This window comes from Grus americana, chromosome Z (genome assembly GCF_028858705.1).
Source record: "Grus americana isolate bGruAme1 chromosome Z, bGruAme1.mat, whole genome shotgun sequence".
NCBI classification, from domain to species: domain Eukaryota; kingdom Metazoa; phylum Chordata; class Aves; order Gruiformes; family Gruidae; genus Grus; species Grus americana.
In genome coordinates this window covers 81,975,524-82,001,297 of record NC_072891.1, presented here as the reverse complement: position 1 = coordinate 82,001,297, position 25,774 = coordinate 81,975,524, and positions in this window count along the sequence as shown.

Here is a 25,774-nt window from a genome sequence, read left to right as displayed (position 1 = left end):
GGTGTCCGCTGCAGAGCAGACTCCTAAAGCCAGTTTCATAAATGTAAATATTCTAATCCCAGAAGTGCTGCACTGACCTTTCATATTGATTTTGTGCACTTTACCAGGATTTTGAGAAAATATGAACCATGAAGTTTGAAGTAGTGCTACATTTCTCCACTTCAAAAGCAGTAACAGTCACTTTTAACATGCAAAAGCTCTCTTGGGACAAAGACTCTTCCCTTGTGATAAATTTTCTTTTCCTTTTCTCCCCTTTCTTAAAAGAAGACACTTAAAACATTTTATATTTCTCCATGGGAAATGCAGGTAATAAGAAGGCAATGTTAGCCCTTAAGAATATGAGAAAAAAAGGGATAACAACAGTGTGGGAAATTATCTGCATTTTCCACCCTTTCCTCAGCTTGAGCAGAACATGTGCTGTGCATCAATAAGACAAAGACAGCATCTCTAGAGAGGTCTGTGATAGCACTTAGTCTTAATTGGAAACTGATTTTCATTTCTTCTGAAAGCATCATTCCACAGAATGTATTTCTTTACTGGTAGAAATCATAAATGTTATTTTCCAAAGCACTTTAAACCATGACGGAGAAAAATGTAATATAAAAGAGTCTCAGCTTCCTATTCCACCTGATCCAGGCTAAACAAATGACACCTCAAATGCTTTCCAGTCTTTGTTGTCTTGTGTACCATATTTTTTTATGTATGTAAAAGTTTGTCATGCCATTTTCTACAAAGATAAGGAGCTATATAAAATTTTATATGTATCTCTGAGAGGCAAAGAAATTTACTTCACAATCTCCTAGGTAAATATTTTTTCCTGGGAAGAAATAAAAGCATTGGCTCTAGCTTTATCACTACTTCACAAAAAAAATTATTTTCAGAATGGTATTTGTTATAAGCAAGGAGATGGCATGAATGACTAGATATCTTTAGTATAATGTCCTTATTTTTGGTGTTAAACACAAAAGAAAATTATAGAATAATAACCAGAGTATTAATTTTGTCTCATTATTTACAAAATTCTTCTAATCCATTCCCTTGAGTATCAAATTCTTATCTGCAATATGTATATACAACTTTTTCATGAAAAAAAATTCAAAAATTGATTAACTGTGAGAGCTCTATATATGTGAGGGGGATGTGACTCAAAGTACATGAAAACCAATGAAAGAAAATTTATGTTTAATGGATCAGGCTCTAAACGCAAACTCAGCAATAGATATCACTTTTTCTAACTACATGTCAGTAACAATTTGAAAGAAGGGTTCAAAGCGATGATTTCCAACCTTCCCTGTATGACATATGTGAATCCTGAGCAAGAAACAGTGTGTCATATTTTGCTCCTTTTTATAAACACAGGAAAGAGCAATGGTATCTTCCTGAGGCCATTAAATCACAGGATGGCTTTAGTAAAATGTTCTTTAGCCTAACATCAGCTTATTAAAAACATTTGGGGATATTTTTGAAATCAGTTAAAACAAACAAAAAAAAAAAAAAGAAAAAGAGATTGCCGAGTTTTAGAAGATAAAGATTTTATTAAAAGTCTGTGTGCCATGAAATCAAAGTGATTAAAGAAGGAACATGATTCAAAAAGAGAGAATAATATCAATATTATTGATGTCCAGTTAATTTAATTTTAATATTTTTAATGTGAAGTGTTGATTTTTATCTATATTCTGTTGTTGCTGTGTTTGTATGTTTGTTTTTTAAACAGGGACTAGTACCATAATGTCAGATTTGAAACCTTTTAAGGCCTGTAAAGCTTCTGTTCTATTGAAATGTTCTTAGTACATATTAATATTTGGAAAATATGCAGCATGACAGGTTCTTTTTGTGCTAGATTTTTATGAGGTGTGTTAATGCTGACGGAGTGAGAGGTATTTCTTAACATCCTCCTGGTGGCGAAGCTACAGAAGAACATGCTTTCATTGTTATGAAATCCACACATTCATTACAAAACCATTTATTAGCATTCCCTGTTTGCATCTAGATCATTGCCCTTTATACCGTATCTTCAATGTTTTTCATCCATTCCTTGGCCTCCTCTGCATGGAAACAGAACAGAAGTGGTTTATTGACTTATAGTGCGGGTTGTAAATCAAGATTAGCCTCCAATCTACACAAAAAAAGACTGTGAATGGTTTTGTAACAAAATCTACCAGAACTTAATTTTATTACATGAAACAAACAACTTAAAAATCCTATGGATATGATAGTAAAATATCCATTATATGAAATGATGATTCATAAAATGAATGTCTAGAAAATATGTAGACAGCTGTTTGACATAATGTCTTCCTCAATAAAACAGATTTTTAGTTCAAAGAGATCCTGTTTATTTCCAGCCTTTGAATACTTCTGACTCAAAGTCGTCTTCATTAGCAAAGGCATTGTCTTGAGGCTGCCATCTAAGTATTTGTAATTTAGGATTGGTTAATGTATCAAACATTTATCTGTGGCTGTTATGCTTGAAATGGGAATAAGGATGGTAATATACACACAATTCAAAATAATATTCCTTTTTGTTTGTTTTTCAGCTAATGAAGACTCTGAAATAAAGTCAAACAAAGGGAACAAAATAGTCTCAAAGCAATGGTATTTTTACTAATGAGATAATGGCATTGTATTAGCATCAATTGCTGGGTTCAAAAGATCACACAATTCACAGATAATATAGCCTCTGAAAATTAACAAATAAGGTAAAAGGAGGAAAAGCTTTACTTATTAAGGAACTAAGTTACTTAATGAATGTAGATAAAAGCCAAAACTACATGAAATAATTTTTGGATTTGGTTATTTATTAGAGCACTCTTTGTTAGGAGAAGGGTTGTTAATACGTGTAAAAGACAGCATACACTGCCTCTTCCCAGCAAATGTGTTTCCAGTATTTAACAGGAGCAGCTACATGGAAACATTTGGGTTATTTTAAGACATTTCTCCTGTTAGTATGCAGTACTCTTGAACACAAAATTGTATTTTCTAGTTTCTGAAGAAAAAAAATATATTACTCTGATTCATGCAAAGAAATGATGAATTAAGAGCCAAGTTTGTCTACAGCAAGCTATTTTATCAGGATCTGTGGATCCTTAGGGACCACTGACTTCTCTGTACTGCCTAGATTTTAACTTAAATATATAAATGCATATCATTCAACTAGCAGTGCATCAAGGATGTTTGACACCACAGTGCATAGCAAGAAAGCATTGAAATTGCATGTTGAAAATTAAGCTGAAATAACTGTGGCAAAGTAATCTAAAAAAAAGACTAGTGGACAGACCTTTAAATGAACACAGGTCCTGTTATTTCAAGGGACAAAAGTTCATACATCAGCTGACAACTGACTCATTGCCTTCACCTTACACACCACACCTGACTTGGAAAAAAAATTGCAGTCCATTGTGCTGTACAACACCTCTCAGGAGAACATTCAGAATAATAACATATTGATAATCAGTTCTGGAACCACAGAAGAAGATCGATTGCACTCATTACTTTATGAGCATGCATATTTAAAGACAATAATTTTTCTTCTGTTCTGAGAGTATAGGTTTAGTAATGCTTGTGCCACACTGTAACTGACTCTTTGCTGTTGATACAGTTGAATTTTCAACACTTTACCAAAGTCAATTAATTAAATATTTGGATGAACCTCTGAGGTGAAGAGCAGTAGCAACACATTTTATAAATATTTAAATAGATAACACATGTAAATATCAACAACAACAAAAAAAAAGAAATTGAAGAGAAGAAAGCTAAAAATCCCAAAAATTCTGTTCTGCTTTATTATCAATACTTCACTATCTATTTTTGTCATTTTAGCACTGTAATTTGTATCTGAAGCAAAATATTCTATTCAGAATGTAGAGGTTCTCATTCCTCTTTAAGAAAAAAAAAAAAGCCATTTACACTTGTCTGGAAAACTACCTCCTGTTTTACACAAGAAACTGATATTTTAATTTTTGTAAAGACAAGTCTACCTCTACGAGGGATGCTAAAGTCATTTCTCAGGTCAGAGGGTCTTGAATTTAGTATTTCTGATTTGGAAAGAATAAAATAATTTTTATTCTTGCTGTTCAACAAATCATGAGCTCACATCCTCAACTGGTGAATTTCCACCGACCTTGCTGGTCCATCATGGGCCTGGAATTGTATGAACATATCCACTTCAGAGGAAACTTCAGTCTCTCCCAATGTTAAATTATGCTGTAAGGTGTGGTAGAAAGTTTTGTCTAATTTATTCAAGCTTTAGATTTAACCATGCCATGCAACTAACAGTTTTTCATAAACCACAACGAATTCTTTGTGATTTATTTTTTTCTGAGTAAAATGAGGAAAACAATGTTATATATTAGGATAAGAACTTAGTCTGATTATTTATTTACAGGAGGAGAGGACTGGATGACGGAAAAAGATGAAGGTTTTTTGCCTGAAATAGAAAAACTGTTAATCAGCTTAAATTAATTTGTTACACATATGGACAGTAAGTCTGTAAGTGCAATATACAATGTTATAGCCAACATTTAATTATTATATGCACATGAATTTCATTGATTTCATTATATCCATGAATATCAGTCATCCAATTTCACTTCATTCATTTGTAGTGAATACGGAAAGCTTTGGGACATGGCAGGCAAAGACAGAGAAGTGTAATAATTTAAATGTGTGTGGTAGGTCGACACCGGCTGGAGGCCAGGTGCACCCAAAGCCGCTCTGTCACTGCCCTCCTCAGCTGGGCAGTGGGGAGAAAATATCAGGAGAGGCTGGTGGGTCGAGATAAGGGCAGGGAGAGATCACTCACCAGTTACCGTCACAGGAAAAACAGACTGAACTTAAAGAAAAAATCACCTCATTTATGACCGAGCAAATCAGAGCAGAGCAATGAGAAATACAGCCAAAGCTTAAACCCCGTCCCCCCAGCCCTCCCTCCTGCCCGGCCCAACTTCACTCCCCATTTCTCTCCCTCCTCCCCCACAGCGGCACAGGGGGACAGGGAATGGGGGTTGGGGTCAGTTCCTCACGCTCTGTCTCTGCCGCTCCTTCCTCCTCAGGGGGAGGACTCCTCACACTCGGCCCCTGCTCCAGCCTGGGGGCCCTCCCACGGGAGACAGTCCTCCACCACCTTCTGCAGCGGGAGTCCTTCCCACGGGCTGCAGTTCTTCACCAACTGCTCCAGCGTGGGTCCCTCCCACGGGCTGCAGTCCTTCAGGAACAGACTGCTCCAGCATGGGTCCCCCACGGGGTCACAAGTCCTGCCAGCAAACCTGCTCCGCCATGGGCTCCTCTCTCCACGGGGCCACAGGGCCTGCCAGGAGCCTGCTCCAGCGTGGGCTTCCCACGGGGTCACAGCCTCCTTCAGGTGTCTCCACCTGCTCCGGCCTGGGGTCCTCCACGGGCTGCAGGGGAATCTCTGCTCCACCATGGACCTCCTTGGGCTGCAGGAGGACAGCCTGCCTCACCATGGTCTTCTCCAGGGGCTGCAGGGGAATTTCTTCTCTGGTGCTAGGAGCACCTCTTCCCCCTCCTTCTGCACTGACCTTGGTGTCTGCAGAGTTGTTCCTCTCACATCTTCTCATTCCTCTGTCCAGCTGCAGTTGTTGCTGGTTTTTTTTTTCCTTCTGAACTCTGCTACCCCAGAGGCACTACCACCATCGCTGATGGGCTCGGCCTTGGCCAGCGGTGGGTCCATCTTGGAGCCGGCTGACATTGACTCTATCAAACACAGGGGAAGCTTCGAGCAGCTTCTCACAGAAGCCACCCCTGTAGCCTCATCCCCGTAGCATGGGGACAGGGTCCCACAAGCAAGAAGAGTTCATTATTTAAGACTTACAGGCACAACTATAATACAGGTACGTGAAAAGAATGATAGTAGAATCAAGATTATGGGAATTATATTTTATCATAAAATAATATGAGAACCATGAAGCCCTACCCCCTGGTACTACTGACTATTCAAACATTCTGTAATTACGGGACAGTTACAGGAACATCTGCTTTCCACTCAAGAATCATTTTACTCAGTCTCCATGGTGAAAAAGAGACTATATGATTGGTGGAGAAATATAGCTTTCATAAGTATTATTAATCTTATCCAGTTTCCATCCATAATGGATGGTTGTTTAGTTTTGCATTAATTCACATCCTTACAACTATGTAGGAGCATATCGTTGTATTTCATACATTTTTTGGAAGAGTTATCCACAGGAGAAAAATAGACATTACAAGAGAATGTTGAAGCCTACTTTATTTTTCTTTTCTATTTTCTAAACTCTTTCAGAAGAATGGAAATACTGATCTTTTCTTTGAACTCACATAACTATGGAAGTATTCACTCAGTAGGAACTCTATTCAAGTCTGTATTTGAACTATTTTAAAGCTGGAAAATGGGAAGAATAAGAATATTTACTTTCAAATCAGCAACATCACCTATAAAATAAAGAAATATCTGAGAAACGCCTCACATTAGTCACTGTATACAACTCATAAGTATCACTCCTTTTGTTAAACATATAATTGCAGAGTTCTCAGAACTATGAAATCTATCAAAAAACTGTAGTTAATTACAGACATTCACATAGCCTGTTCAAAGAACATTATGATTTTACTAGTGTTGCTTGAAGACACTGACAGAGGAAGGTGATGATTTCAGGCTTTGCAGTCTTTCATTGCAATAATAAACGGAGCAGTAAGAAGGCTCAGAAACAAAAAAGAAAAAAAAAAAATAAACACCAAGAAGAGCCAGCACTGCAATGCAAAGCTACTGGGAAAGTGCTCTAGAAGGCAACAAAGGATTCTCCTGTTATGAGAGAAAATCACGGGTAGACAAGGCCAATAACAACTCATACATCCAGCAAGTCCCCAAATCACTTTTGAAGTGTCCTGAATTATGTAGATATTTAAAGCATTCATGTTCCCAAGAAGGAGAGGAAGAGGACACTAACATACCAACATCTGCTGTCCTTTCCCTCCAGTTTCTTAGAATCACAGAAAGGTTTGGATTGCACGGGACCTTAAAGATCATCTAGTCCAATCCTTCACCATGGGCAGGGACATCTTCTACTAGATTAGGTTGATCCAAGCCCCACCAAACCTGGCCTTGAACACTTCCAGGGATAGGGCACCTGCAAGTTCTCTGGGCAACCTGTTCCAGTGCCTCACCACCCTCATGATAAAAAATGTCTTTCTTTTGTCCAATTTAAATTGACCCTCTTTCAGTGTAGAACCATCTCCCCTTGTCCTGTCACTACAGGTCTTGGTAAAAAAGCCTTTCTCTGTCTTTTTTATAAGTCCCCTTTATGTATTGAAAGGCCACAATAAGGTCTTCATGAAGCCTTCTCTTCTCCAGGCTGAACAAGCCCAACTCTCTCAGCCTTTCCTCACAGGACAAGTGTGGCAGCCCTCTGACCATTCTCATGGCCCTCCTCTGGATCCACTGTAACAGCTCCATGTCTGTCTTGTGCTGGGGGCCCTGGAGCTGGACGCAGTACTCCAGATGGGGTGTCACAAGAATGGAGTAGAGGGGCAGAATCCCCTCCATCGACCTGCTGGCCATGCTTCTTTTGATGCAGCCCAGGCCATGATTGGTCGTCTGGGCTGCAAAAGCCCATTGTCAGTTCATGTTCAATTTTTCATTCCCCAGTATCCCCAATCCTTCTTTTCAAGGCTGCTCTCAATCCATTCATCCTCCAGCCCATATTGATACTGATGGTTGCACTGCCCTGTGTGCAGGATCTTGCACTTGGCCTTGTGGAACCTTCATGAGGTTCACATGGGCCCACTGCTCAAGCCTGTCCAGGTCCCTCTGGAGGGTACACTCTATCCCACTATCTATGTCATTGATGAAGATATTAGGTATTACTGGTCCCAGTATGGACCTGCAGGGACACCACTCATTACTGGTTTCCACTAGGACATTGAGCCATTTACTATAACTCTTTGGATGTTACCATCTAACAACTTCTTATTCATCTAACAGACCAGAAGTTCAGGTAGATAGCATCTATAGCTCTTCCCTTGTCCACTGATGCAGTTAATCCATTGTAGAAGATCACTAGATTAGTCAGACATGATTTGCCCTTAGGGAAGCCATGATGACTATCTTGAATCACCTCCCTGTCCTCCATGTGCCTTAGCACAGCTTCTAGGAGGATTTCTCCCATAATCTTCCAAAGCACAGAGGTGAAGCTGACCAGCTCCGCAGGCTCTGTTCTTGGTCAGCACTCCCTGGTCATCATCAGCCCATCCCTGTCCATGTCAAGACAGGTGTTTGTGACATTCACTTGTTATCAGGGCCTTACAGCCAGAAGATGTCAGAGTGACTGAAGTTCCCCAGCAGGATCAGAGCCTGTGAGCATGATGCTTTTTGTAGTTGAAGTAAGAATGCTTCATCTACAGGGTTCACTTGGTGGGATGGCTTGTAGTAAACACCAACAAAGACATTTTCTTTGTTGGCTTGGCCTCTAATTTTTACCCATAAGCTCTCAACATCATCATTGTTTTCTAAAGACAGCTCTGTGCAGTCAAACCATTTTTTTACATAGAGGGCAACCCCTACCTCCATGCCCTTCCTTCCTTGCCTGTCCTTTCTGAACAGTTTGCAGCCATTGATTGCAGTGCTCTAGTCATCCAATTCATCCCACCATGTTTCTGTGATAGCAGTTAAATTGTAGCTTTCTATCTGCACAATGGCTTACAGCTCTTCCTGCTTGTTATTCATGGTACGTGCATTGGTATAGAGGCACTTCAGCTTGGCTGACAGCCATGTCTCCTTTTTAGAGGAACATGTCCTAATTAGTTTGAGGTGTTTCACAGATGTTTCCCTCTTAGTTCCTAATACATCAGCAGCCCCTGGCTTTGCTGATCAAAACTCTACCCCCTTGTGCCACTAAATCTAGTTTAAAGATCTCCATATAAGTCTGGCTAGCTTGTTGGTGAAGACCATCTTGCCCCACAGACCCAGCTTCTTAAAGGTAGATCCACGATCATAGAAGGCAAAACCTCGAATATGGCACCAGCCACAAATTCACCTGTTTAATCTGTTTCCTCCTTCCTAAACCCCTGTCCTGGTTTTGGCAGGGATAGAGTTAATTTTCTTCCTAGAAGCTGGTATAGTGTGATGTTTTGGATTTAGGATGAGAATAACGTTGATAACACACTCATGTTTTTAGTTGTTGCCAAGCAGTCAAAGACTTTTCAGCTTCCTATACTGCCCTGCCAAAAAGAAGGTGGGGGGCAACCAAGAAGCTGGGAGGGGACAAAGGCAGGACAGCTGACCCAGACTGGCCAAAGGGATATTCCATACTATATGATGTCATGCTTCGTGTATAACTGGGAGGTGGGCCAGGAGGCAGGGCAGCTTGGGAACTAGCTGAGCATCGGCTCCATGTGGTGAGAAATTGTGCTGTGTATCACTTGTTTTGTATGTTGGTGGTATTATTATTATTATTATTATTATTATTATTATTATTCCTTTTTTGTCCTATTAAACTGTCTTTATCTCAACCCATGAGTCTAACTTTTTTTCCGTTTTCAATTCTCTTCCCCTTCCCACTGGGAGGGGGGAAGTGAGGGAACAGCTGTGTGGTTGTTTTAGCTGCTGGATCGGTTAAACCATGATAACACCTTACTCTGACTGTGAGGATATCAGAGAACACCATCAGTGTTCCAGATCTTTTTAGCATTGCTCAAAGGGACATATAATCTCTTTTGATGGTTCTAAATTGCCTTGTTGTGGTATCATTGGACCCTATGTGGATTATCCTAGGGATAATCGTTCCTAGGGAATTACATCTGTGTATAATCTGGGCATGATGTAGATGGTATAGAATAAGGGGTGGATAATGTCCTAGTTTGGGCTGGGATAGAGTTAATTTTCACAAGAAGCCAGGACAGGTGAGCCAAGCTGGCCAGGGAGCTATACCATGCCATGTGATGTCATGCTCACCATAAAAGGGGGCTAGCCGGGGAGGTGTGGGTGAGTGCGGCTCTGGGACGGACTGAGCGTGGGCTGAGCGTTCGGTCGGTCGTCAGATTGGTAAACTGTCTTGTGTTACCAACCATTGTGTATTTTCCATTATAAATACTGTTATTTCCCTCTCCCTTTGCTGTCCAAGTAAACTGTCCTTATCCTACCCCACAAGGTTTTGCCTTTGTCTTCCCATTCTCCTCCCCATCCCACCATGGGGAGTGAGCAAGCAGCCGCGTGGTGCTCAGCTGCCAGCCGGGGCTGAACCACATCATTAGGACTCCTTAGTCTCTTTCTATGTAACAAAATACATGAAATAGTATATATATATAGTTGTTTGGTTTTGGGTTTTTTTATATATGATCATATCTTACTTTGGTATCAAACTTGGATAATTTCATCATTATATACTTTCTCTAATTTTTCTATCTCTGCATGGGGAAAAGGCTGTGATAAAGAAATACTGATTTGTATACAGTAAAAGAATGAGCTGATTTCTTTTGTCTTATAAAGTTATAGAATATTATCTTACTATGCACAATATGCCTTAAGGTAATTAGCAGAGAATGCCAACGTATTTTTAAGTATATGCTAATTTAATGAAAGTGGAACAAAGAAGTGCACTCTGTTCCTCTTGGCTTTCTACCCAATATGATTATGAAATCTCAGGGAAGCAGAGAATGCAGCTGGCTCTATGTCCAGGGCACACTCAGCTTTTCTTTTTCCTCCTGATTACTCCAGTGATAAAAGCTGCTCAGTGAGTCCCCTTCAGTACTGTCCCAGTAATAATACCTTCAGAAGGCTTTCTTTCCCTCCCTTTCAGTCTATTGTCAATATCTGTCACTATTGTCTGAGTTTTGACCTTTGATTTGCCATGAGCAGGTGTTTGCAATGGCAAGATCTACCTCTTCTATGTCTTTCAGCTGGAAAGTCTTATTGCTTTCAGTCATTCCCTGTGCATCAGTTTACTGGTATCTCACCAACCTTGCTGCTCTCTCTGGATTTGTTTATTTCATTTTGCCCATGGCATGACACCATGCTTCAGCCTAGATTGGCCTAGTAGAGCAGTAGATCCATTTCTCCTGTCTAGCTGCCTCTATTCCTTTTTCTCTCTCACTATAGTTTTTGTTTATTTTAATGGTGTGAAAAGGTTGACTCTTCTGTGTACAAGATGTCATTATGTAAATCTTTTTTCTACAGCTCTTCTACTAGTAAGATGCTGACCGTCCTTTATTTCTGCAGTTTCTAAGTATAATACCTCTCATGGGAAATTATAGCTCAAAATGCTGATTGGGAGTATATGCCAAAGGGTAGATATGTAACTATATATATGTATGGCAAAATTGAAAATGTTTCTCTCTCCTATTGTAGATTACAAAACTTGGGAAAGTTTTAGAAGTTTAAAGGCATAATATACTATAATTTTTCCTAAGACATTTTTACTACAGTGACATACATGTAAGCAATTGAACTCAAGCTCTGTCTTGGGGTACACCCAAATTCACTTTAGATGTCATCTCTATTTTAGAGCAAGTGCTGTCTTCACATCAGCAGTCGTCTTCCCTCACCTTTCCACACAACGGATTGCTGACAAGTTCTCACGATGGCACCTTAAAAGCAGAAGGAATGAAATATATACAAATATGGCACACTTGTTTTAAAATAACAAGCCTTAAAAATGATCCGATACGTTGCTCCAGGACATGAATTCACTTGGCATGAAACTGACATTTCCAAGTAGTTTCACATACCTGTGCAAAAGCAACTGGTATAAATGGAAATAAAGAGCTCAAGTGCTAGATTCAAGGTGCTAATAAGATACAGACCTTTATTTTTGGACACGAGCTGTTTCAAGAAACTGTTTTGGGTCTGAAAGTGAGTTAATCTATCCAAGGAGACAGATTCGAAGTGGCTCTGAAGCTCTCTGGAACGTTGGAATGGGAGATCTGTATGCAGTACAAACTCTGTCTTCCAGTTTATCGTCTTCTCAAACTGGGCTGATAAGAGAGGCATATATGGAAGGTGCAAAATACTTCTTAAATGGTAAAGACTGCAGTTGACGTGTCCTTATAAACATTATTAATTATTGCCTGTGGTTTTTTGAAGTACAACAGTGCATTTAATTTCTGTGTAAAGTGTTATGTTTGTGAATGTCTGATTCAAGCTTGAGTTCCTTTGAATACTTGCATTTGCCATTTTCATGTCATAAAGAGTATGACATTTAACAATGTATAAAATATAATTTCTTTTAACAGTTTCACATTTGTTGCAGTTTGATTTTACTAATGTTCCCTTCAGCTAAGTGCTGTTGTTTTCACAAAGTTGAAGTTCAAACTGCCCCTCCTAATTTCCTGTTTATTTTTTGCTTAACAGTATTTCTGTTCATTTCAATACTAGGTTATTCTTAATGTGCAGATAGGTAGCATTAATTGGAGACAAAGATGTAAGTAATATTCTCACAATAATTCTTTAATTAAGATTAGGAGATAAGGGTTGTAGCACTAAATGAAGAAAAATTCTTAAACATTGTAGAGGTGACTAACGTATATATGCAACAAGACTTGTGTAGAGTTTGAAGAGAGTATATTTGTCAGTGTGTGTTTGTATGCTCCTACAAAATCTAACAGCCACTTTTGTATTAGAAGAGAATTTTCCAATACCATATTCCACATTAGTATCATGTTTAATTTTTAGTAATCCATAACAAATTGAAGACCTGATTAATCAATTAGCTTTAGGGCAGTTAAGTCAATGCCAGTTGGTTTATTTGTTCAAATTTCAATATTAAATATAAATTTAAATTTGCCATGCTAATAAACTGTTTATGTAAGTATTTAAGCCGTGAATCAGAATCAAAACTCACCATGAGGTACCTTCCTTTCCAGTAAGAATCTAGGAGAAATATTGCACCAAGATTTCATTGCGAACATGTCAGAAAATTATTTACATTTGCTCAAGACATACAGAAGATATGGGTGTCCGTAATTTTACGTGTGAAGGTCTAAGCTGAATTTACAATGCCACAAAATCCATACAAATTTTCGATGGAGAGCTTGATCTCATAGTGGCCTTGTATGCTTGCACAAAAGCAGAGAGAAATTTCTTGTAATCACATATGCTGAAGACATATAATTTGACACAGATCGTAGGTCTATCCTAGAACTGATTTTAATGATATTAATGAATTACAAAAATGAAAGATGAAAAACATTAATTTTTTCACTGATATTTAGCAATGTAGAAAGTCAGGAATATCTGATTCTCTTTTGTTTGTTGCTGGAAATATTTAACCACATGAGGTTTATTTGAAGTTAGTAATTTAATAGAGTAATGAAAAGCAGGCATTATTTATTTATGTTTCACTCATTTTCTGTAGTTACAGCATCTTAGTCTCTTGCTCTGATTTAATCCCACTGCTGAAAGCACCAATAAGAGCTTACATTTTAAATGCCTTTAAAAATTGCTGTTATATAGTAAATCTAGTTCTTCGATTAGATGAAATATAATACCAAGCTAATCACATGTTTGTGAGGATTTTACTCCAGATTTCACAATATTAAGAAATGCACTGCATTCCCAGGCCATTTTTTCTGTTGCTCTTGCAAAGCCCAATGAGCCAACAAGACACTCAAGCTAGCTACTGCTAAAGCAAGTTTTCCATGGTATTTATAGATAATGAAAACAATTTGCCTGCTCTTAAAAGTATGCTCTCAAAGTTGCTGAGCTTAAAGTCTTGTTTTAGAGATGCATTGCTTGGAGGAGGAAACGGCTGTGTGACCCACAGTCTGTGACAGGACTTACTGATTTTGTAAGCAAACAAGCAAGGGTCCTTTAAGTATAAATACCCACACATAGTAACGGAGCATGTATAAGTAGTATGAAGGTTTACCATAACACCTTCATGGCTTTCTAACACAACAGAAAATCTGGACTTCTGTCTCATAGTTTGTATTGTAAGAACAGTTGGCTAGATCATCCTACTATGTTTCAAATTGCCATGCCTAACATTTTGGGAAAGAACATTTGGGACATTTCACATCAAGCACAATGTCTGAGCCAGACTTCTCAAGGTACATACAGTCTTGATTCACAGAATCATAGAAGCGTTTAGGTTGGAAAAGACCTTTAAGATCATCAAGTCCAACCATAATAAAAAATAAGATGTCACTTAAGTTTGTTTATAAATTATTCCTTCTTCCTTTATTAAAATTTCTACTCAAGGAAATAGAACATTATTTTTTATAGACACAGGCTGCACTGAGAGAGCAACTGCACGTGTATCACAGAGGAAAACTGACTGAGACACCCTATGTTCTGCTGCTACCCAGATATACATCAGGTAACTCAAAATTACCATTTCACACTTAGAAGATCCACAAAACACAGCATGAACACACAGTAGTTATTTTCTGCTGGGAATCACCATTCATAGCTGTAATATACAATTATGGGAGTCATTTATACAGGTAGAATAAATGTCACTTTTGTGTTAGTGTCAGTTATGTGAGATAATAAGGCCGACAGATGCCTACAGCAAAGGCAGACTCTTCTGTACATCTTTATTGTGTTTATGGGGATCTGTGAACAAGGTCATGAATCCTACCATGTCTAATCTGGAAATGGTGGGTCCCATATCCAGTTTCAAATACATGTGCAAACATGAAATATCTGAACATATTCATATACCTGGTTTAGACTGAAAAGGTAAATATCCAATCCCTGCAAGGAGATTCACACAAAATAAGTGAGATATACAAGTTTTCATGCAGTTAGTTGAAAGAACCGTATTCCACCTATGATTTCAGATCACCTCAGTCTCAGTTATGCTTGAGCCAGAGCTCTTCCACCTACTACACAGCCCAAATCTTGGTTTACATACTCATTAGGAGGGAGGTAGATAGACTCAAATTAAATCCTGGCTGCTGCAGGCAGCAGGAACATAGTCCTGTCTCAGGCCCCATGGTGTAGGCGTCTCTAGCAGCTGGGATTCAGATTAGCTAAGTTCCCTTCTGATGGGAGATGGCTAAATGAGCATAAGTTGCAGACAATTATATCTTTAGTATGGTAATCTTTCTGTTAGAGTGCTGCAACTAACTGTATTGCCACTAGAAGAGCTAGGATGAGAGAATCATAGAATCATAGAGTCATAGAATGGTTTGAGTTGAAAGGGATATTAAAACCATCTAGTACCAACCCCCCTGCCATGGGCAGGGACACCCTCCACTAGACCACGTTGCCCAAAGCCCCATCCAACCTGGCCTTGACCACTGCCAGGGAGCCAGGGGCAGCCACAGCTTCTCTGGGCAACCTGTGCCAGGGCCTCACCACCCTCACAGGGAAGAATTTCTTCCTAATATCTAATCTAAATCTCCCCTCCTCCAGCTTAAAGCCATTACCCCTTGTCCTATCACTGCATGCCCTTGTAAACAGTCACTCTCCAGCTTTCCTGTAGGCCCCTTTAGGTACTCTCCTTAGGTCTCCCCAGAGCCTTCTTTTCTCCAGGCTGAACAATCCCAACTCTCTCAGCCTGTCCTCACAGGAGAGGTGCTCCAGCCCTCTGATCAGCTTCATGCCCTCCTCTGGACTCGCTCCAACAGCTCCATGTCTCTCCTGTACTGGGGACCCCAGAGCTGGACGCAGTACTCCAGGTGGGGTCTCACCAGAGCAGAGTAGAGGGGCAGGATCACCTCCCTCGACCTGCTGGTCACGCTGCTTTTGATGCAGCCCAGGACACGGTTGGCTTTCTGGGCTGCAAGCGCACACTGCCGGCTCATGTTGAGCTTCTCGTCCACTGACACCCCCAAGTCCTTCTCCTCAGGGCTGCTCTCAATCCATTCTCCACCCAGCCTGTAGTCGTGCTTGGGATTTCCCAATGAGTACATAAGAGAGATTTATATATTTCCAGTCTTCTGGGAAGAAACAGAACTGAATTCTCAGTGTTTAATCCAATGATTGCCTCATGCTAAATTCTTAACATATCTTAAGAATATTCTTAGGAGCTTTCCCCCATCACAAGGATCATAAAGTCTGGTTGTAACTCCAGGCCTTCTTCACTCCAGGCTCTGTTGCTACAAGAGGATGTAGCTCCCTACCTAGATTCCAGAACCTGGCTTGTAACTGTAGGTTTTAACCTTTAAGTGTGAATGTAAATGGAAAATGGGAGACAGGGCAAGTCTCCTCATGTCAAATCTTTCAGTCTTCAAGGGGCTTCTCTAACAAGTGTGTTGTTATGACCAGCAACATCTTCAGAACTGACCTCATGCTCTCAGTGAAAATGTCTGCTTGCCCTCCTTAATGTCATGTCAACAGTGGGTATCTATCACGTTCTGAATACCGGACACCCACAAGCAATTTATTTAGGCTTCCGTGCAGCCGCCTCAGTTTGCCAGACTCACCTCCTGAAAGACATTTTAATTTTGGCTACCCAGACTTTTGTCTCAGTTCACTGTTAGGTAGAGCTTTAAAGCATCTCTGTTACCATCGTATTTTTTACAAGGAGGAACTCAAGTCTTAGGATTTTTCATGTGGGAATTGAGAATTACAGCATCATTTAGGTGAAACTGTCTCCACACATCAGGAGAACTACTCAGGAACATTAAAGATCTCTATTTTGGTGTCTCACATAAATGTCAGGTTTGACAAAGATGAGCGTGACTATCCTTAGTCCGAGACCCTTGATCTCTAAGGGCAAGCTCTCACCATTTTTTTTTTCCAAGCCTTACTTGCACTTTTATGATCTGAATGACAGAAGTGTGAGGTTCATTTGCTTGTTTTACAGCTTTAATAGTAGGAAAGGGCAAGCATCTTGTTGGTGATTCCTACAGAGATGAACTAAGAAAGAGCTGCAGGGAAAAGGTCACTGTAGCAAATAGTAGAGGAAGCTGCTGAAATCAGTGAGCAATGATGATGGTTTTGGTACAACAGAGACAGTAACAAGGCAAGAAACAGAGCATTGCTTTGTGCAAAGAAACCAGAATGCCTCGTATGCCTGTTGGAAACAACAGGCATAATTAAGCCACCACTGAAAAGCTGTGTGACTGTCTTTGGATTCATAATTATGAGTGCCAACAAAACAAAGTTTAATTACCAAAATCTCACAGAAAGCCAGAGAAGTCATATGCAGTTTCACTGAGGCTGAGCACCACAACACCAAACTTAATTAAGTGGCTGAGACACAGGGAGGACATTTATCAAGCCCTCAATATGCTTTTAACTTCCTGGGTTTGACAATCCAAGTGTAAATCAGGGATTACTGAGTATTAGAAGGAAATCTACTTGAGCATGGCAACAGAGTTTACAATTTGATAAATATTCTAGCTGAGTATTCATGGTGAGCAGTGTCTTTTTCAAGTATGTGCACAGCCTGTGAATTGATTATCTCCGCCTAATGTTCTTCTTTAAGGTTTCTAGTCAGCTGCAAAGTGGCAAACAGTTGATCAGAATCAAGGATTTTATAATAGATGAAAGCAGATACCTAGCTGGGAGATTGTGTGCATGAAGATGTTAAACAAAATAACTAACAGCCGTCTAACTATTTTATCACCAAAATGCATCCTACTCAAGAAGCAGGAAGCAGTTGGCTTGCTGATTTGTACATTCTTGAAAGAGAGAATTTTTAGCAACAGCTTAGTCATTCAGTAAGGAGCTTTCCGGTGACAGATCTGTTAAGTCAGAGCACGTCTGGCAAGATCACTCTTGAGGATAGGAGAGACCATACTGATATGGATTACCATGTGATGCTCTCATGTTATTTTATTCCCCCCACCCCAGCCTTTACCTTTATAGCTCAGAGGACAGGCTGTAAAATATAGTAATTTTAGAAGTGGATCTATTGTTCCACAGATGCAGGGGGGCTAGTTTACAAGCTGAAAAACTGAGAACAATAATAGTTTACCAATATTGAAATCACTGCCCCACTTTTGGGTCCTGCAAATACCTGGATTTGGTTTGGTTTTGATCAAGGTACTGATACTTTATCATTGTTAATGTACTGAAGTCTGAAGACAACCCCAAAATTCTGGACATTCAGTCTGAAGCGCTAGTGTATGATACAAGAGGGGGCAGACCATGCACATTAAAGGTCAATTTAACATATTATCATTCTTTCACATAATTTTTTATCATTTCAAAAATGTTAAAAAGAGGTGTGTGAAATACATGTGCTTGTTACAAGCATTTCAAGAGTAACCAAGAAATTTCTTCATAAATCTTACAGATTATGTACAGTAACCCATATCCATCTTTTTTTAGATCATCAAGCATTTTAGAGATTTGTAACCATTTATTTTGTAGGATTTATTTATTTAATTACATTTAATGAAAAAACTTAATGAATCAGTGTTATACAAGCAGGAAGGCTATTTTGGATAAGTCAGAATGCAGAGTGTGAAGGGAAATACTACTGAAACCTAAGAACACCTAAAACATTGAAAAATTATATTGTCTTTTTATATTTACTGTTTTTCTACCTTTTAAATTAATGAGCTTTAGTCTAGAGTTATTTCTTGCAGAACAGGTTTCAGCCATATACTACAACGAACAAAACATTTTGCTCTACAACTTCTTTTTAAACGTTGATGTGTATAATATTTGTAGCCTAATTACACATTTCTGGGAATTCATTTTATTGTTCTGTATGAAATACTTCAAAGACAGCTTTGACACAGAACTCAAGTCCAATTGCACAATAATACAATGGTGTCAAGCTAAGGAACACCGATGACTAGACCTGTTCTACAGCATGGTTAAATGACCATATTCTCTCTTATATTCTCCTTGTTTAGTTTTTTAGTATAAGAGTATGCAGGCTGTTTATGTATGATTCATATATGTATTTACACCTTTCTTCTTCATCCATCTCCAAGATAAAACGAATTTTGCACCTTATCTGGATGACACCAGTATCCTAATATTTAGTATTTCTAAATCTTATGCTTTTAGGGAAATAAGAGTCACAAAGATTTTTTTGTGAACATAAAATATCAAGCTGTTTCAAAAATACTGAATTCCTTCCCCTCAGGAAAGCAATACAGCCTGATAATTAAAATCTACAGCAGCTGTTAACTGGCACAGGCATGAATCATAGTGTTGTGATACCACTAATAATGAAATGTTTGGGTGAATGTGTCATTATTCAGTGTAAAGATGTACAGGTTTGAGAGACATCACATGTTAATATATATAGTAACAGGAAATAGATAACTTGAATGTAAGTAGTAATGGAAAACAAACAAACAAACACACCTCCCCAAAAGAAAAAAACAACAAAAAAGACCCTCCATAAATAAAGAAAAAAAAATGACCCTTACTTAGATTAAGTCCACATTAACAAAATTGGTTTTTTCTCTTAAATGTAGTTTCTCGTACAAGTTTGTTGACTAGCTGAGGAGAGAAAATCTTACTGATGCCATTCCATGGAAGACAGATCTGGAATTTTAGTTGATAAGGATATACTGATTAGGTGTTGGATAACGTATGGTCTTTAACAATAACAAAGTGTGCTTAAAGAAAGGAAACAGATTTATCTGCCAGTGGTTTTGATTTTGTTTTTTTCCTGGTCAATCTGAGGGATAAAAGCAAACCATGTAGTTTCCTGTAAGGGTGCTTGAAGAGTTGGTACGGAAACATTCAAAATTATGTTCTGACTCATAGCCAAAGGTGATAGTGTCATCCCTGTTGTGTCTCAACAAGACATTAATGCTGCAGTTGTAACAGGGACAGCAAATGCAGCTCTGACAGTTATTTCAATAAATGATCATTGTTGTGGAAACATCCAGAAATTTGAGGTTTATGGACAATCTGTAATAGTAATTAGGGAGGTTCTTATCCTCATAGAATTATTTATTTACTTACATACAGAAGAACAAGCAAATTGTACTCTTCAGGTCAAACATCTAACACCCTCAGGGAGCCAATATGACTAATATAACCAAAATGTTATTTATTTTAGACTTCAGCCTTACATTAATTATCAAGTGCACCCTCAGTAAGTTTGCAGATGACACAGTTGGGCAGAAGCATTGATCTGCTTAAGGGCAGGAAGGTTCTGCAGGGGCATCTGGACAGGCTGGATTGATGAGCCAAGGCCAGCTGTATGAGTTTCAACAAGGTCAAGTGCTGGGTCCTGCACGTGGGTCACAACAGCCCCAGGCAACGTTACAGGCTTGGGGAAGAGTGGCTGGAAAGCTGCCTGGTGGAAAAGGACCTGGCAGTGTTGGCCAATAGCCGGCTGAATATGAGCCAATATCAGGAATAGTGTGGCCAGCAGGACCAGGGCAGTGATTGTCCCCCTGTACTGGGCACTGGTGAGGTGGCACCTCAAGCACTGTGTTCAGTTTTGGGCCCCTCACTACAAGAAAGACATTGAGGTGCTGGAGCGTGTCCAGAGAAGGGCAATGAAGTGGTGAAGGGTCTGGAGCACCAGTCTGATGAGGAGCAGCTGAGGGAACTGGGGTTGTTTAGCCTGGAGAAAAGGAGGCTGAGGGGAGACCTGATCGCTCTCTGCAACTGCCTGAAAGGAGGTTGTAGCCAGGTGGGGGTTGGTCTCTTCTCTCAAGTAACAAGTGATAGGACAAGAGGAAATGGCCTTGAGTTGTGCCAGGGGAGGGTTAGATTGGATATTAGGAAAAATTTCTTCACCAAAGGGGCTGTCAAGTACTGGAACAGGCTGCCCAGGGAAGTGGCTGTCACCATCCCTGGAGGTACTGAAAAGCTGTGTAGTTGTAGTGATTAGGGACATGGTTTAGTGGTGGGCTTGGCAGTGCTAGGTTAATGGTTGGACTTGATGATCTTAAAGGTCTTTTCCTATGATTCTATTATTCTGTGATTATAATTATTATGCCAGCAAAGACGTTCAATACTAGGCCTCACTGAAGTCACTTCTATATAACACATAATTCAGGAGTGCTTTACAGTTCTAGATATGTGTTTACTTGCATATATGTTTCACTTTTGTATTTATACAAATATAGATTGTGTACTTCCAAAATACTTTTACAAAACTTTATTTTGAAGGTGTTTATTTGCAATGATCAATAAACAAACTATGTGTAACTGTGTGAAATTATTCTTCACCTCACTGCAAAAATATATAAATTGGAATTACATAACACATTTCAGAGCAATCTATACCGGAATGCAAAACAGTTTATCTTCTCATGGGAAACACTTTTAGGCATGTAACACATTCATTTTTATTCTTCCCCAAAAGACTTCTTGGGGAAAAAAAGTTTTAGAGCAGCTGCATAATCTTTTCTTTCTGTGGGCTTTCAAGATGTGCTTAATTTATCCAGAGGCAGATTCCAGGTACTTCGTGATAATAAATATAAGAGAATATTCAATAGATTGACCTATATGCAAATGAACAGAGCATAAACATTTTAACCTAAAAGTGCTTTTCCTTATATCATAATACACTGTGTAGTCGCTAAAATCGTACCTCCGAAGTGCAGAACATAATATTGGCTTTAATTAATTTGTTTTCAGTGGCTTTTTGCAACAACACAATCTCATTAATCAAGCTGTGGTCTGAGAATTAGAAACTCTGGATTTCTAATCCTGGTTCTGGCCTTCTACCAGAAGGAAATCATAGCCCTTTAGAGTTTAGCTTTCCTTTGCATATTAAAAATTTAGATTATATTGTTGCAAAACATTATCGAAAATACTGAATAAAACACATATGTGTTTAATTTACATATGTGAAAGATTATAATGTATATTTCTACATATATGTGTCTACTTAAAAATATGTGATATATTCATATCACTGCATATAAGCATAACTTTTTTATAAACCAAAATGGATGTTTCCATTGTGAATGTCCTCTAGTGGCTTTTTACAGATGTGAATTTATAGGTTTAGCACACTTTTTTTCTTAGTCACAGCATATGTTAATCAAGGATTCCCTTGAATAGCAGGGTGAAAATAAGAACAAAGGACTGTATATTGTTCCTTTTTAATTAAATATGGAAAATTAAGGGATCCTCCCAGAACTATGCTGAGACTGCGTACAAAACCCCTGCTTTTTCCTTCTCACTTCCTTAATTACTTCTGAATCTATCAATAGGAAACTACTGTGTTTGTCCTCATTCTCACAGCAATTTTATTGAGGAGAATTATGTTCTTCATAATTCATCAAACTTCAGCCTTTTTCCATAATAGGTTGTGTAGAATTTTCTTTAATGAAGGACATGTTTTAAAAGATGCCAAGAAACCTTCCTTCTCCTCATAACATGTCGAGAAATATAGGTAATCATGTTATACCACATTAGGCACAATTATATTCTGAAGGTCAGAGAAGCATATATATATAGCACTCCAAGTTCAGCAGAAAGTACATCTGGTGATACATCTCTCCCAGTCACTCATCTCAATAAACCCTAGCCTAATAAAAAGCTGGAAAATGATAGTCATCTGCAGAGATTTTCTCATTCCAGCCTATGATAGGTTGAGATCCAGAAATAAGGAAACACAAGAAACTAGACATTTATGACTACATCTTTCATGAAACAGTGAAACAGATTAGCTAGTTTAGGTTAGGGTTTTGTGGGATTTTTTTTTCGCCTGCAACTATCACCTCTGATACATATTGCTTCTTTCGAAAAGTATTGCCACACTTGTCAAAATGTCATTTAGTTGCAGAGATGTGGGCTAAAATAAAACAGCTGGAACACAGAAGACTGCTTAACCCATGCACAGAGGAGAAAAATTGTGAAAGTTGCTTCAGTGATGTCCGGACTTGTAAGTACCCAGAAGAAGGTGCTCTTTCGATGTTCTGGTGCATGAACAGAGTAAGCAGGATGATAATTGCTAGAAGAAAATACTAATGATTAGAGAAGAGGAGATGGGATGTGACAGGCTTTTTAAGAGTCCATTGCAAAATGGCAGTGGCAAGGTTTCAAAGCTCCGTGTTCTTTCTATCTTGTTTGATATTAATGAGAGTTGCAAGTGCCAGCTCCATTCAGGAACAGGTCTCAAATTAGCAGCAGCCTCACATACTTGTAGATAGAAAACCAGAGAGCACTCATGCTGTTGGCATGCAATGAAGAGGAGTAAAATTGACTCAGGAGTTAAAGATTGTGATCTTCCTAGTGTCAAAGACAGGATGATAAAAGGAAAATTGTTGCTTTAAAAATCCTCCCTAGAAGCTGGAAAAAGAGCGGCAGGAATTGGCATGAGTTTTTCTGAGCTTATAGATCTCAGATAGTTCATTTGCCCTGCTCATATGAAAGCAGATATTAACCTTCCAGATATTCTCTTCACGGCAACTGTCAGTGCATGTGTTTTTTAAGACAGAGATCTAATTCCACACTGATAAATTAACATAGTATAAAAAGTCCCATAAGAAATGAACCTGAGGAGAGTGAAGAAAGAGGCCTTTGTCTAGTCTTGTATTATATTCCTTGTAAATTGTCTTTTTATCTGTTTTGCCTTTCTACCTCTGTAGCCTTCCATAATGTAACGCAGTAACTCACCTTTGCTATTTTCTGGTAATATCTTCCTTGGTATACATCTTGCTTTGTATACACACATCTACAAAAAAACCCCAAAAACCAAAAACCAAAACAAAAGAAAAAAGCCCACAAAGAATCCAAATTCCAAAAGAATTAAAAAATCTTTTAAAGTAGAACTTCTAGACAAATATTACAGTTTAGTATTTACTGAATATTGGATTTTCTAAGTTGCATTTCTGTTTACAACCCTGACTCTGCTCTTTGTTGTTGCATAAGGTCTGAATGTACCACAAAACCAGCGTTTGCCATTTCATTTAGCGCCTGATTTGACCTCTGCACTCAGGTCGACATACTTTAAGGTAGGCTCTGATGTTCCATACATCAAGAGAAATATTTTGTTGCACAAACACTGCTTCATCTGGCATTTTTTAAAGGTTCATAAATACTGTGGTTCTTCCCTAAAGAAAACCAGATCTAGAGCATTGTTACTGCCATAAGCGCTCTGGTTACAAACCCATCTGTCCCCGTCTGCATTTTTGTTTGTCTGGATTCTTTCTTCCAGGCATTATATGTACCATTACCACTTATGCTTAATAAATTATCTTTCTTTAAAACTGGCAGCTAGTTTCTGGTTTGCTGCTGTTGACGAAACATAAGAAGGAACAAGCAAATTTAAGTTCCAGCTGTATTATTGCATACACTTTATGCTTTTTATAGGAATTTTATTTTAATTTTATAAAACTGAAATAAACATCTCTTTGGATAAGAAGCAATATCTGTAGCCTTGTTGCTTAGGGACAGTAAATAATAAGATTCCTATATAAGAGAGAAAAGGATTCAAGATTTAAAATGCCTCCAGAAACCTCTGTTCTGCTTACAAATTCAGCCTCCACACTGCAGTTCTCTAATGAAAAATAATAAATTTTGTAGGCACTTCTACCTCCGACAAAAATCCCTAATGGAAAAGAAACAAATATCAACACAATCCTTCCTGCTGCCCATGTGTTTAAGTGAATACTCTTCACATGTGGTAAGGTTCTCACAAGTCTTAGTAGTCACTAACATAAACCACTTTTTTCCCCAAAGCTCCAAACTATGGTTTGTTCATTTCAAATACCCAGCTGAAAAGGTTGAAGCATGTACTGGACATTGTAGCTACTTCTCTTTTACCTTGCACCTGAAGGAAGTCCAGAGTTGCACCTTCTCTCAAACAGTTTCTCTCAAACAGTTTCTCTCAAACAATTATGTGTTCCCAGTGTTAATTTTGATCAAGGATGTCAGGCATGGTAATTGCATTCTTTTCCCCCTTTCACTAGTCTTAAAAGCTTTGCATCACTGAGATGTTGGCTATGCTATGAAAAACAAAACTGGAAAAAAACACAGCTTATAGCCCGTATATTTGTCATTCAATAAATGAATTTTGTGAACATCAATCATGCAGCTTTGTTGATTTCAGACACATTCTGTATAATAACTGTTTGTACTTGGCTGCAAGTGCACCTTTTAAAGATGATTTTAAAAAAAAAAAAGACACATTTTAGAGAAACATGCAAGAACAACAATTATATTACAGAAAAATTAATTCCTTTTGGATTAGTAAAAAAATTAGTAAAAATGTTGCTGAGTGAACAAATTTGAAGAACTACAAGTTTAGTTTGCATGGGAATACAAATTCCAGGTGCTTACTCAAAACTCCCTTGGTACACCATTCAGCAACCCAGTAAATAAATACAGTGTGCAATTCCACTGACACAACCTATCTTGAACTTAGAACATAGAGCTGGAGTCCACGTGTGCAAAGGTTCCACCCTTTGGAAAGATGAGCTCTGAGAAAATCTGATGGGAAGTTGGATTAGTCAGTACGTGATCTTTATAAATCCAAACAATTAATTGAACTTTTGGAGGCTCCTGCCAGATGAATTTTCCAATTCTGTTCCCGTACCACTGACGTATAAGTTTAGGGTTTTTTTTTTAAAAATAATCAGGATCTGCATGTTTCATACTGACTTTCTGGCTTTTCCTAACCTAGAAGCATATGTTTTCTTTTTGAGGAAATCATATCTCAAGGATGGGCCCATGTATGCCAAGGATTGTTCCGAATATAGAAATGCAGCCTTGACCCAGGGAGCCAGGAACAGTGCAGGTCCCAAAGCTCAGACATAGCTATGGCTATTGAAATGCCATCGAAATCTGGTGTCATTAGTTCACCCTCTACACAACATCATCTGTCTTTCCTCCTTTCTTTCCCTGTACTCCTCTGCCCCCAGCCCTACCAGTTTTGTGCTTCTGTTCAACAGAACTTGCAACCTGGCACATAGGTTAGACAATTATTTTGTCTGTCCTTAAGTACACTCATGA